This window comes from Ambystoma mexicanum, chromosome 12, assembly GCF_040938575.1.
Source record: "Ambystoma mexicanum isolate Mex_15411 chromosome 12, UKY_AmexF1_1, whole genome shotgun sequence".
NCBI lineage: Eukaryota > Metazoa > Chordata > Amphibia > Caudata > Ambystomatidae > Ambystoma > Ambystoma mexicanum.
Window position 1 is genome coordinate 269,921,427 of NC_090936.1, and position 13,041 is coordinate 269,934,467.

A 13,041-nucleotide genomic window follows, 5' to 3' on the forward strand; every position below is an offset into this window, starting at 1 on the left:
CATGCTAATTTCCTACAATTTACTAATATCATACTTACCCCAATATAGCAAAAGTTTTGCCCAATTTATAAATTTTCACATTAAAAGGCTGCCATTTTCCACCTTCTAACATCATTTTTAACAGTTCTATACACTTTTTGTAACTTTTTCTACTGTTTTTGTGTTCATCGACATCCGCGAATGTCTGACATCATCTCGGACTTTCCGGACAGTGTCACGTGACCACACGCGTGGGGGATGATGATATGATATGTCATTTGGCATTTACCATGATGTCTTCATGAACGCGTCCAACCTTCACGAACGGTTCTGTGCTTTGCGAACAGTTTGGAAACTGCAATTTCAGCTTATACAGGAACTTTGAAGCTCAAAATGTACCCTAGCACAACTCCTACACCAATTCTTGCTCATTATCCATTAACAATCTATCACACAGCACATACTTTGACGAATATTAGCAAAACTGCTATTAATCTTAAAAAAGGCATCAGCTATTGCCATCCCTCCTCCCCAAGAGCCACCAGCTGGAGGACCTGCACAACCAAAAAAGTGCAGTACTTCAAAAGACAATGAAGAGGACCAAGAAGATGAGGTAAGGAAGTGCCTACCTCTAGCACCCAGAGAGAATCATGGGTGTGGCAGTTCTTTACCACTGTTGGGAATGTACCAAAGGCTAAAGCTGCCAAAGTGAAATGTGCAACGTTGTACTCAGTCGCGGACTACCTGGACAGTACTCCTACGGGACCACCTCCATATGCCGCCACACCAAATCCAACCACTGCACTGCTCTCAGAAAGGCTGTTCCTTTCTTAGAAAGTAGTAGGCTTTCTTCCTCCAACTCATCTTTTTCAACCAATACTGTAACCACACAGCCTACTTCTGTGGGACACAAAATCTCACCAGCTGCCTTGCAAGTGATAAAAGAGGCTGTTGATCCATATTTTTCGAAATCAACAACACTCTGTATATACTGCAATACACCATACTGCAGGGGCGAGCAATTTCAAAGTGCTTTTGAAGCTGTACTGCAATAGCATGAGAAACACTGCCCCCTGCCTTAGATGTAAAACACGGACAACATCTTCTCCTATCCACCTGCCCCTCCATATTTGTGGTTGGTTCCTCTTCCCTCATTTGCCTCCCCACCTTACTTTCTGATGTCTCCTGCAAAAGAAAAAATCTGAAAAATACCAAAAAAAGGTTGCTTTAGGAAACACCTTTCACAGTTAAAAAATAGAACAAACAAAATAATCGTATAGACTCCATCTACTTTCCATTTCCCAGTAAAGTAGATAGACTCAATAAGGTTCTCCAACATTTCCATAAGCATTTTGTGCTATGCTAATGGAAATAATAGACAATTCTATACTAGAGAAATATATAAAAGGACAAAAAAAATGTCTGTCCCAAATACTTTTCTCCAGCATACACGGACCATAACCAATGGACCTTTATAACTATCTGCGGTCTCCCCAGTCCCCTTTCCAGGTCATGGATCATTAAAAGACCGGGATGGCATATGCACACCATTGCACAGGGCAGCCCTTCTACCCTTTTTAATTTTATATTTGTAACACTCCCTCAATGCCTGCTTTCAAACAGTCACACATCCATCCACCAATCACTTCAAAAACTGTACATATAACCCTATGAATAAATTAAACTCCCACACACCAACTGTCAATTAACAATGTTCTACAAATATTGTCCATCTGCATTTCCTTTACTTATAGAAACACATTCTACTCCGTACTGCTATAAAGGCACATATGCATTGTGCAGTAAGAGAAGTGTATTAATGAAAGGGGGAGTAGGGATCAACAATTACTCATGGAAGGCCAGGAAGGAAGAGCCAATGGGTGCCAATGTGGGAGGCCACTACTTAATTGCTTGGCCAGAAGAGTCCCAAGGGTGGTGTGCACAGCGTCCAGATAGTTCACCTGCAAAGGCGGTGCTAAAGGAGGGGCTTATTGGGGGAAGTACTGGTCTCAACTACGTATAGAGCCTTGAACCTATGATGTTTATGAGGCACCAGGCCACCAGTGTTAGTAGCAGTAGGATACGTTAGCAGAGAAATGAGAAAAAGAAAGACCAAGACAGAAGCAGAGTTTTGAAAAGTTTCCAGAACTTAAGACAGTCTGACTCAAAGTCTAAAACTGGCAGGAACACTGTTCCAAAGAAAAGCACTAGCTAAACAGAGAGATCTACCTCCCCTCTCTGTCTGGAGAAGCGTTCTAGATTAGCTAAAGGGTCCGTACAGAAGAAAGGGGGATGTTGATGAAGAGGCTGTTACAGTAGTGCAGTCTACAGAAGACCAAGGCTCTCGAAACATACACCTTGTAAGGGAATGTAAAGGAACATTGAATTCCTGCAAAGAGGTGAAGCTCAAAATGGAACTTCTTCAAAAGGTCCAACATGTGAGGAATCAAAGAAACAGTGCAGTTAAAGATAACCCCAACATTTTTGGCCTCACAGAATGGTGATGATATAGAGTCAAAGGACAGCAGCCAGAAAGTAGGAAGGAAAAAGGGGCACAAGTGTCCCAATAACAAAAATCTCCATCTTGCTAGCATTCACACAGAGATGACTAGCCACACACCATGCCTGGATAGGGATAGACAATCAGGGACCAGACAGGCAGATAAGAAAGTAGTAGGGGAAAGTTTCAAGCAAAGTTGTGTATCAGTACCATACAACTGCAAATTAGGAGAGAAGCATACATATTAAAGAGCCACACCGATAGGATAGAACCCTGGAAGATGCTACAGGTAGAACGTTTGGTGGTGCAAGACAAATGGCCAAGTTGCACCTGGAACGTGCAGTTAGTCAGGAAAGAGGTCAGCCAATCCAGTGGCCGGTCATTGATGCCAAAGGTATCATGGAGGGGTTCAATAGAATGGTTCACTGTGTTAAAGGCGGAGGACAGATCAATAAGCACTATCCCCAATTGTACTACAGTCAAAAATACCATACACACTTCAATTACATAGCTACACCATATTACAAATATGGTATACTCCCCTTATACTACTTATAATAACTATACATATATTACTATAGTGCATGTGGTCAGTGGTGTGATTCTTGAGGGTGCGGCTTACAACCATGCCCCCTAGAATCTAGCCACTGGCCACAACCACCACAAGGCAATTTAAACCATATAATAGGTATGTACAATACACCTTTGAAAAACAAAACTCACCCAGAAGCCCCACCCTCCCCCAATCCCTGTAATTACATTGGACACAAAAATTCAGAGCACACACGCCATCACCTACACAGCTTTTTTTCACCTATAAAAAGAGCTCTATATTACCTTTTTTCCACTCCCCTGCTCTTTGCAAGCCCTCCTTCAGCCACAAAATAACCCCAAATATATGTTCTAGACTTCTTTTCCTCATGCCCCAATAAGTAAATCAGAGTAGGCATTTGTCCTGGCTGAAACCAAGCCCACTGTCCATGCACTAATGTTTTATCACTATTTTGTACTTTTGACAAATAAAACACAAGACAAATGTGCAAAAGCATGCTTTCAGGTTCTTGCTAATACTCCTCACGCAACTCCAACATTTCAAGATATAGCCGCAAGCAGAATATTCTTTCTCATTCAAACCTAGGGCTTTGGCCATGCTGCATGCCCCACTAAGCAAATCAGAGTTCACATGTGTCCTTGCTCAGGGCCAGGCCCATTGCCTAGGCATCAAAGTTATATCACCATTTGCTCTACTTACATTTTAACACTTAAGAAAAAATGTAATATAGGACAGATTTGCAAAACCATGCTTTGAGGTCCTTGCTGTCCTTGCAACTGTTTGCTACAATCTTATCCAGCACTTTGTGGTGTATCTGCAAGAAGAATTATTGTTCACAATGTAACCTATCCCGATTTCAAAGAACTTTAACACATTTGTATTTTCATTTATTTTATTTGTATAGCTCACCTAGCTCAAAGGCATTTGGGTGCATTTCTTAATGGTTACAGTACAGAAAGTTACATATACAGAAATTACATAGCAAGGCATAGTATTACATAAAGTATCTATATGGGTTGGGTCTGTAATGTTTCTGAAAACCTTTGTTCGGATTCGTCAAATGGCAGCAACGTTATAAGCCATCTAAAAATGTTCAAACTCCCCCTCTAATTTTGGCCCTGTAGCAATGTAGGCTTTGCATTTCAACACTCAGGCTCGAGATTTCATCATTCACATTTTAGCAAAGGTTTGAATTTTAACTAGGGCCAAGGGTGTGAGACTCAGAGATGGACTCAAGGGTATGAGTCTGAGGCTGAATCTAAATAGATGCTAATGCACAGATCACATGCTAGAAAATAATCACTTTGCTCCATGATGCTATTGTATTGGGCTGAGCTGCACTTAAAAATGAAACTAACATGAATCTGATATGCTAAATAATCCAATTTAACATATACCAGGCTCCCATAATGACATTTAGTGCACATTGGTCCATTATATAAAATGGATGCAGGGTGATGGAAAAGCATGATGCTCTGGAAATGGAAAAAAATAAACTTTAAACATGCATGCAAAAAGCTGCGCTGTGTTGTAAAATGTGGAATTTGAGGTCCGTTCTGCTGAAGACATGGCTTTGTAATGGGGCAGGAAGTGCTGGAGGGATGTACCACGTTCTCTTCAACAACACAGTTTGTGTTTCGGGGAAAGGCATAGAGGAATTCACGTGATATTTTAGTGTGATGATCTTGTCAAGACTAGGTGCTTTTTCAGAGACAGAAGGTTTTGTGAAAAAGGTTTGAGGAAGAGAGGGCTTTGCATTCCATCCACTCACTGACGAAGGAGGCAGAAGTGCTGGGAGGAAGAGAGGGCTGGTTCCTGAGCAGACAGAGTCTTCAAGGCTGAGGTTATCTCTCTCTTGGGTTGGCAGTCCTAAGAAGAGCTGCCAAGTCTCGAGCGACCTTCTCTGTGAAAGACCCTGGGTCACCGCTAAGCTGAGTTAAGAAATATTGCCAACAGACCTAGGTAATTATGCTGTTAATTGAGGGGCATGCGAATGTTTGATACTATGTAGCATATTTTAAATAATTCAGTACATTTTTAGGTGCTGCATTAGTTATAAGAAGTAAACGTGCATGTAAAACTATGTTCGTATTTCTCCAAGTTTTGCTGTTATTCAGAGTCTATTTTTCCACCAGTTTTGTTTCGAATTCAAGGGCGACCACAGGCAGAGCTCTGCACTTAATCGCAGATAAAACTTTGTTCATGTTGTGAATTACAACGTGGACGCACGTGTCATGCTGTGTAACTTGTATATCACCAGTTTATGATAAAGAATATTAACTCAAAAACATAATTAAGTCTCATTGATTTAGCATGCATAGAGAGATAAAATGTGCGGTAAGATAAATCTCAAAGCAAAGTTAGTCACAGTAAAGTTTTGAGAGGCTGAATGAATGTTTAGTATTTTATTTGTATATATACAATTGAACTCCTTTTGAGAGGCTAGTCTGTCAGGCGACTCCAAGTTTATTAATTCTACTAATTACAGGTTAATATTTGTCTATTGCTTCTGTCGCGTCTTATCTGAGTTAAGTGGTAAATGAGTCTACTCAACCACCTTGCAACTGATATTTTTCCACATACTCAGAATGCAAGAAATGTGCTAGACGATGTTACTGTGTTATTCAGGTTTTAATAGTTGCCCATATTGATGACACGTGTTTCGGCTATTACAAGCCTTTCTCAAATCAGGGCTAATAGTGCTATGATTATCAATCACATGTCGGTTGGTACAGTAAGAGAGCACAAATACACACAGAGATTAGGGGTTGGACGAGGGGAGGATTGAAGGGTGGTTTGTGAAAAATTCTACATTACCTTTGCTGTGTTGTTTGAGTATCATTTGTTGTTGGGTATTTAACCAATTGTAAGGGTCCGATCCCTGTGGGTAGATACCATATTATTGCATTCAGTACCTTATTACTGGTTCTTCCCTAATAATACAAGTTGTTTGAATATTGCAGTTATATATGTGTCATACATACAGTAATCCCATCGGTTTTACAAAATCAAATAGTTGATGAGTATTCTGTTAGCACATCACCATGTATCATCCGGTTTGTATATAAAGTAATTAAAGTGTTTCAAATCAATGCCTGCAAATTGTACATGCTCCTGTCCTGAGTCACTGTTCCTAAGGACCCAGAGCTATGTTGACATCCCTTTAATTGTATTCAGTGTGCGTTCATAACTAAATTAAATAAGGAATTCAATATTGTGAGATCTAGGAAGTTAATAGTTTTGGAGTTGCAGGTTCCTGTGAATTGGATACCAAATTGATGGGTGTTTATCCTATTGGTGAAATCTTGGAATTGGTCTTCTGAGCCTTTCCAAATTATGAACACATCATCGATAAATCTCATCCATTGGATCAGTTGGTTAGGGTAGGCTGTATCCTCATAGATCACTTTGTCCTCAAATAGGCCCATAAATAGATGTGCCAATGCAGGGGCATATTTTGTGCCCATTGCTACACATTTCAGTTGTTGGTAGAAGCAGTTGTCTAAGATAAAAATTATATATTCTGGTGTTGCTTTCAGAATGCTCTGGATCATCTCGATTTGGTGATACATGGATGCTGATTCATCTTTAAATGAGTGTTCAATTGTTTTAATAGCCCAGTGGTGGTAAATTCATGTATAAAGGGCTTTAACATCCAAACTAGCTAGTTTGAATTCCTCATTCCACTTTCCACTTGATATTGAACGTACGATCAACCAGTGTGACAAACATGCTTATCTTCAGATGCATGTAACGGCGTGGACATATAACCCGTTTCGAGTAAACACAAAATGTTTTTTTCAAATAAGCCAGCAAAATTACTAAAGCGTAAACGCCACAATTTGGGGGCCAAAAACACCATATAAGGAATGTATTACGAGCGCACTCGAACATAAGTAGTAAGCTATTTTATAATCTGGACGCACACTGAATACAACTAAAGGGATGCCAACATAGCTCTGGGTCCTTAGGAACAGAGACTCAGAACAGCAGCACGTAAAATTTGCAGGTATTGATTTGAGACACTCAAATTACTTTATATACAAACCAGATGATACATGGTGATGTGATAACAGAATACTCATCAACTATTATTTGATTTTGTAAGACCGATGGGATTACTGTATGTATGACACATATATAACTGCAATATTCAAACAACTTGTATTATTAGGGAAGAACCAGTAATAAGATAATGAATGCAATACTATGGTATCTACCCACAGGGATCGGACCCTTACAATTGGTTAAATACCCAACAACAAATGATACTCAAACAACAAAGCAAAGGTAATGTAGAACAACAATAGTTCACACATCCATTTGAATATAATATGGAATGATTTATTTTGTATTATTGTATACATTGTGATATCAATGAAACTGACCTTTTATAATTTGTTGTCTATTTTGTTATTTTTAATTTTTCACAAACCACTCTTCAATCCTCCCTTGGTCCAACCCCTAATCTCTGTGTGTATTTGTGCTCTCTTACTGTACCGACTGATATGTGATTGATAATCATAGCACTATTAGCCCTGATTTGAGAAAGGCTTATAATAGCCGAAACACGTGTCATCAATATGGGCAACTATTAAAACCTGAATAACACAGTAACATAGTCTGGCGCATTTCTTGCATTCTGAGTGTTTGGAAAAACTGTATTTTATTTGCATGCTTTATTTTAAAACACTGCCAAAAGGGCATAAGAGTGATACTGTAGATACAATATTACAGGAGAGCATGAGCCAATTATTCAGAGTGTCCTAAGTCCAGTATTTGTTTACCGTTAGTGACCCTGGTGAAATAATTATTAGGAAGTGTTCTGAAATTAGTCTCACCACTATAGAAATACTGCAATAGGTTTACCACAAAATCCCACCATAGCAAAATACCACAAGATACTAAACATAACCCAAACAATTTCTTACAGCCTCTCTTGACAAAACCAAAATCTCACCAAACGTTTATGCAGATTCATCAAACGGCACCACATTTCGAAGCATTTGAAATATTTTTGGACCCCAATTCTAATTTTGCTCCCTCTTGGTGACACACCATCAAACATTACAGAATCATTTAGGGTCAGGTCCAAAATGATGTTGCAAAATGTCATGCAGTTTAATTAAGTAGCACCAAAGTTACAAGTCATCCAAGAACTGCTTTTCCCCAACCCTGTAATACATAAATATGTATAGATGCCCCCGTACATCTCAGATGTCCATGGACATCGCAGTGCTGCCCCAAACAGCTGAACTGTTCACAGACTTCTCAGAGGGCAAAACACCATTTTCTTGGCTCTTTATAGCCATAGCCCATCCCATTCTCATCACTCCTCACCTCCCCAGAGATTGTTTCATTAGCTTAATAAGTGCAATGTTGTGTGTTTTAATATGTTTTCAACCCGCTGTCTGCGGACACCGGCGGATGTCTCCGTTTCCAACATGGAGGACATTTCAGAAAATATGACGCACCTCACGTTTTTTATTGCCCAATCAGAGGGCACATCCGATGTCCGCGGTCATCCCCTCACCCTATCGGCCAATCGGAGGCGATCCGCAGAATGAACAGGGAAGTGAGTGCGCGGACTGAACCCAGATATCACTAAGTATTTTTGACCTACTTTTTGGCCTTTTAAAAAAAATACTGGACGGATTTACAAAAGCACACTTTCGGGACCGAGCCACCACTTTTTGGTGAAATTCCGTACAGTGGTTTGGGCTGTAGGTGTGAGCAACATTTGTTTTCCATTGCATCTATGGGAAAAGCTACACATTTTGGGACCCCTCCCGCTATAACTTTGGCGTCCCCCAGAAAAACCCTCACCAAACTTCACAGAATCAATCTGACAGGGCCATATACTTTTTTTTTTAAAGTTTCGTAAGGATTTGTCCAGGAGTGCGACGTTATCAGCTGCCCAAAAAGTGTTCCTATGGGTTAAGCAACTTAACTGTAACTTCAGGGCTGCTACTGCAGGCCCCGTAACATATATATATATATATATATATATATATACATATATATATATATATATATATATATATATATATATATATATATACATATATTTCTGTTTGTTTTATTCCTGGTATATGCCCTTCTTTTTAAACCCTCTTAAAGTGGCACATACATTTTTCCCATATTTATGCAATTGTACAAACACCCTTTGTTGGAAAGCCTCTGCAATTTTAAGTCATTCAAATTTCTGTATTTTCTGCTCCTTACACCATTGTGACGACCACTTGTAGAGATGCAACATCACTCTGTGATGGTGGGGGGCATTTTATTTTTGGCATGTGGCTGTGTGACCTGTGTGAAAGGGGTTTGAAGAATTTTGTGTGAGAGAGCAGTGTAGACCCCTAAGAGAAACAAGCAGGGATTCTGAGTGTGAGCACTTTGCAGTGCCACTTAAGGGAGATGAGCTGATTGGAAAAAGTCCCATTAGGCCACTGAGTATTTTAAGAGTTTTAGGTGTCCATCAGCTTGCCAATCTGCTTGCATAGGAAGGTGAAGTGGGAGTCTGTGGTCTTGAAATTTCAAGTAGTCTTTTCTCCGAACCAAAGGTTCTTACCTCCAATAACCCTTAGCATGTAGTCTACGGTAACTAGTGGATTTTTCAGTCTTACCCCTTTTCCTCATCTGACAACTCACAGATACTTGTTTTGCTGCACATGGGGTGCAATGTATTCTTTAGGAGGCAGGCGGAGAGTGAGACAGAGTGAGTGAGAGATGTGGGAGAGTGTAATAGGACTAAATAACAGAACAATTATAATTATTGGGGAGGAAGGATAGCTAAGTGGAAACGCGTTTGTCTTGGAAGCAAGACCCGCAGCGCAACACAGGTTTGAATCTCGATCCCAGGCTTAGAAACCTCAGTATTAAGCGTGTTATAAAAGAACAATTATAAATAGGCTTCGTGGGGATGTGCTAACGGGTAAGCCCGTGTTAGCCATCTGTGGGGGATTTGGACGTGCAGTGTAAGGTGGTCAGAGATCTTAGCGGGGAGTCAGTTACTTGGGGGATGGAGGGGAGCAGTCCTGACTAGGCATAACAACCTGCAACCCTGCACTCCTACCACTTGCTGATATGATATGGTATGATATAGCATTTATAACGTACCTATTCACAAATGTTTCAAGGTGCGACGAGGCAAGGGAGGGGGAAAGATGGAAGACAGACAACGATTTTACTAGGCCAGGTGAGATTGAGATCAGGCAAGTGCAGGGAGGGGGGAAGGGAAAAGTGCAGGGGGAGGGGGGAGGTGGCAGTGCAGTACATAGGATAAAAGTAAAATAAATAAGGACAATAAATAAAAGTGCGGCCAGCTGGTGGCAAGTGCAAGAGTAAGTGACAGACATCAGGTGTCAAGTGCTGATCAGGAGGGGAGAGGAGGAGAGAAAGCAGAAGCAAAGAGGAAGGTATTAAGGTGCTACCAGAACCGGAGATGGTTCTACTCAAGTTTGAGAGAGGCAGGGAGGCTGTTCCAGAGGGAGGCTCCAGCTGAGGAGATAAATCTTCCCCCATCTCCCTAGCTTGCATATAATTATTTTCTGTTCTTTATCCCATTCATTTTATAATTTCCTGGCCCTGATCCCCTGCTTTACTTTCTCACATTAAACTCGGACTACTGTGCTAGCCTTCCTATGCTCCTAGCTGTATAATCTGGCTCCTGTGCCATCAACCTGCACTGCTTGCCTCCTAGATACCTTCAAAGCCTCCAGTAACCCAGATATCCCCACTAATTCAGCAAATCATATGACGTCTCTGACCAAGACCTCATTTATCACTCTATGCCATCAAGCAACTACCAGGATCATGACCAAGTATTGCAAGACCACATTCTTGAATAATGAGCTGACATATCGGGTGGAAGGTATTATGACAGGGGCCCCAGGCCTTAGTTGTGGAGAACATACAAAAAGAGGCACACATTCTTATTATGTTATGGAAAACCTGCTGTGCCAAATGTATTGCTGTGGCCACCACCCATCACGCATTGACAGGCTAAGGCGGCACTACCAGCACTTGGAGGCGTGTGCAGAAGCTGGTTGTGCAACGGCACAGGGAGAGCCTAACCACAGGAAGCAGCTTTCCTCCACCTGCACCTCTGTAGCTGTGATGGTGGGAGCAGCAAACCCTCATTGTCATTAACCTGAAGGGTATTGAGTGGGATGGTGCCACTGAGACCACAGACGAAGTTGAGTACACAGTATGTCACAAATGGTCTCAAGAACACACCGCCTCTCGAAGACAGTTCAAGGATATTTATTGAAATGATTGTGAGGTGGCTGCCTATGGCCTCTCCCTCTTTCTCTCATCTCCAATTGGTTGCTCCCACCCTTGCCCTAGCTTGTGGTGTGCTGTAATGTGACTAAATGGCAGAACATATTACCATTTGTGTGTGTATGTGCAACTGGTTGTGAACAGTTATGTACAATGATGGTGTGCGATTTACCCTGTCATCGTCACATTGCTTAAAAGTCAAAACATTGCCCACTTGCATGCACTAGCACACAGTCAATGCTCTGAGGCAACCATACATCCTCTGTAAGGTTCTGACACACTCCCATAAAAGGTAACGCCCTCTAAGCACTATATAATCTGCCAAATATTCAGTATGCAGCCAACCGAAAGTTCAAAGTGAAAAGAGAATACAGTATACAGTAAACCTTTCCATCAACTGACATTCCTGGAGAGACATAGGGGTGGTAACAACAGAATGTATTGTTAATGTCATATTTTGCCTGAGTAGCCCTGTCAATTAAGAATCGTGGTACAAATCATTAATCTACCACATGTACAGTGGATCTATGGGTCAACATCTACTAAAGAACATTTCCAGGATTACTGCATACAAACCACATTTGCCTGTCGTACTAATGGTGTCAAATTGCCATCTCCCATCCTGCAGTCATCTACATATCTACCAGATGACATGGGGTCATGCATGTGGATGTGTGTGTAATAATTGGAGGTGGCTTAGGAAAGGAACCCCAGTCCTTCCCAAGATGAAACTGATGCTTTTTGTCATGTAACAGTGCTATGCTAACCTTTCCCAAAGGGGCGGGTTGTGGGTTACAGGACTACCACAACCAAAAGGGAGATGGTGACAGCATAAACAATATAGAACATGGGGAGATGCATCTGAGGAAGCAGTGTGATCTACAGGATTACTCACAGAATGGGAACAGTACATTGGCCTATCACGGTGCAAAGTGAATACCACCTGATCTGCTCTTCTGTGTATTCCTCAAACCCCTTACATTGACCTTTGCTACATTTGCTTGTGAGTAAATGTGGGGGGCCACAGTGGTAGCCCGTATCAATACTTTCAGGCAAATATGAATGTCAAAAGACTGCAATCACCATGCATACTCCCACAAAGGAGCAAAGAGGAGGACATTGATAGTGCACAGACACTGTATAATGGTATTAGTTAGAGCAGTGTATCGCTTGCACTGGGCTTCATATTTAACTTGCTTTCTAACACTTTACTCTCACTTACGTGGGATAAGTAGTGCCACATGAATGAGGATGATGGGCAGAAGGAACACACCACCGATAGAGAAAACAAATCTGGTCTGTCCGCCAGGGAGGTGGAGCCGGGATGAGACACCTGCTCCACCTCCCTGAGTCCCACCACCTGCACCTTCTTCCGCCCAACCTTCACCTTCCACTAGCCAAGAATCAGCCTTGCAGGCCCATGTGGAGCACACAAGAGCTTGAACACCTCCACCATCACTGTGGGCACCAGAGCCCTGCAAGAGCTAAGAGCAGGGGGCATCCTGAGTGATGACCTCATCCCTCTATCGTAGCAGTGTCTTCCCTGCAATGTAGGGATGTTGCCTGAGCAGCATAGAAACAGAGACCTGCTCCTCCCAAGGCACCGTGAGCCCTAGTACCATGCCCACATTCTCCAATCCCCCAGCTCCTAGATGTCAAACAAATCATCAACATATTGTTAGACAAGGGGGCAGGACAGGAATGGAAACATGAGAATGAGTGGGGA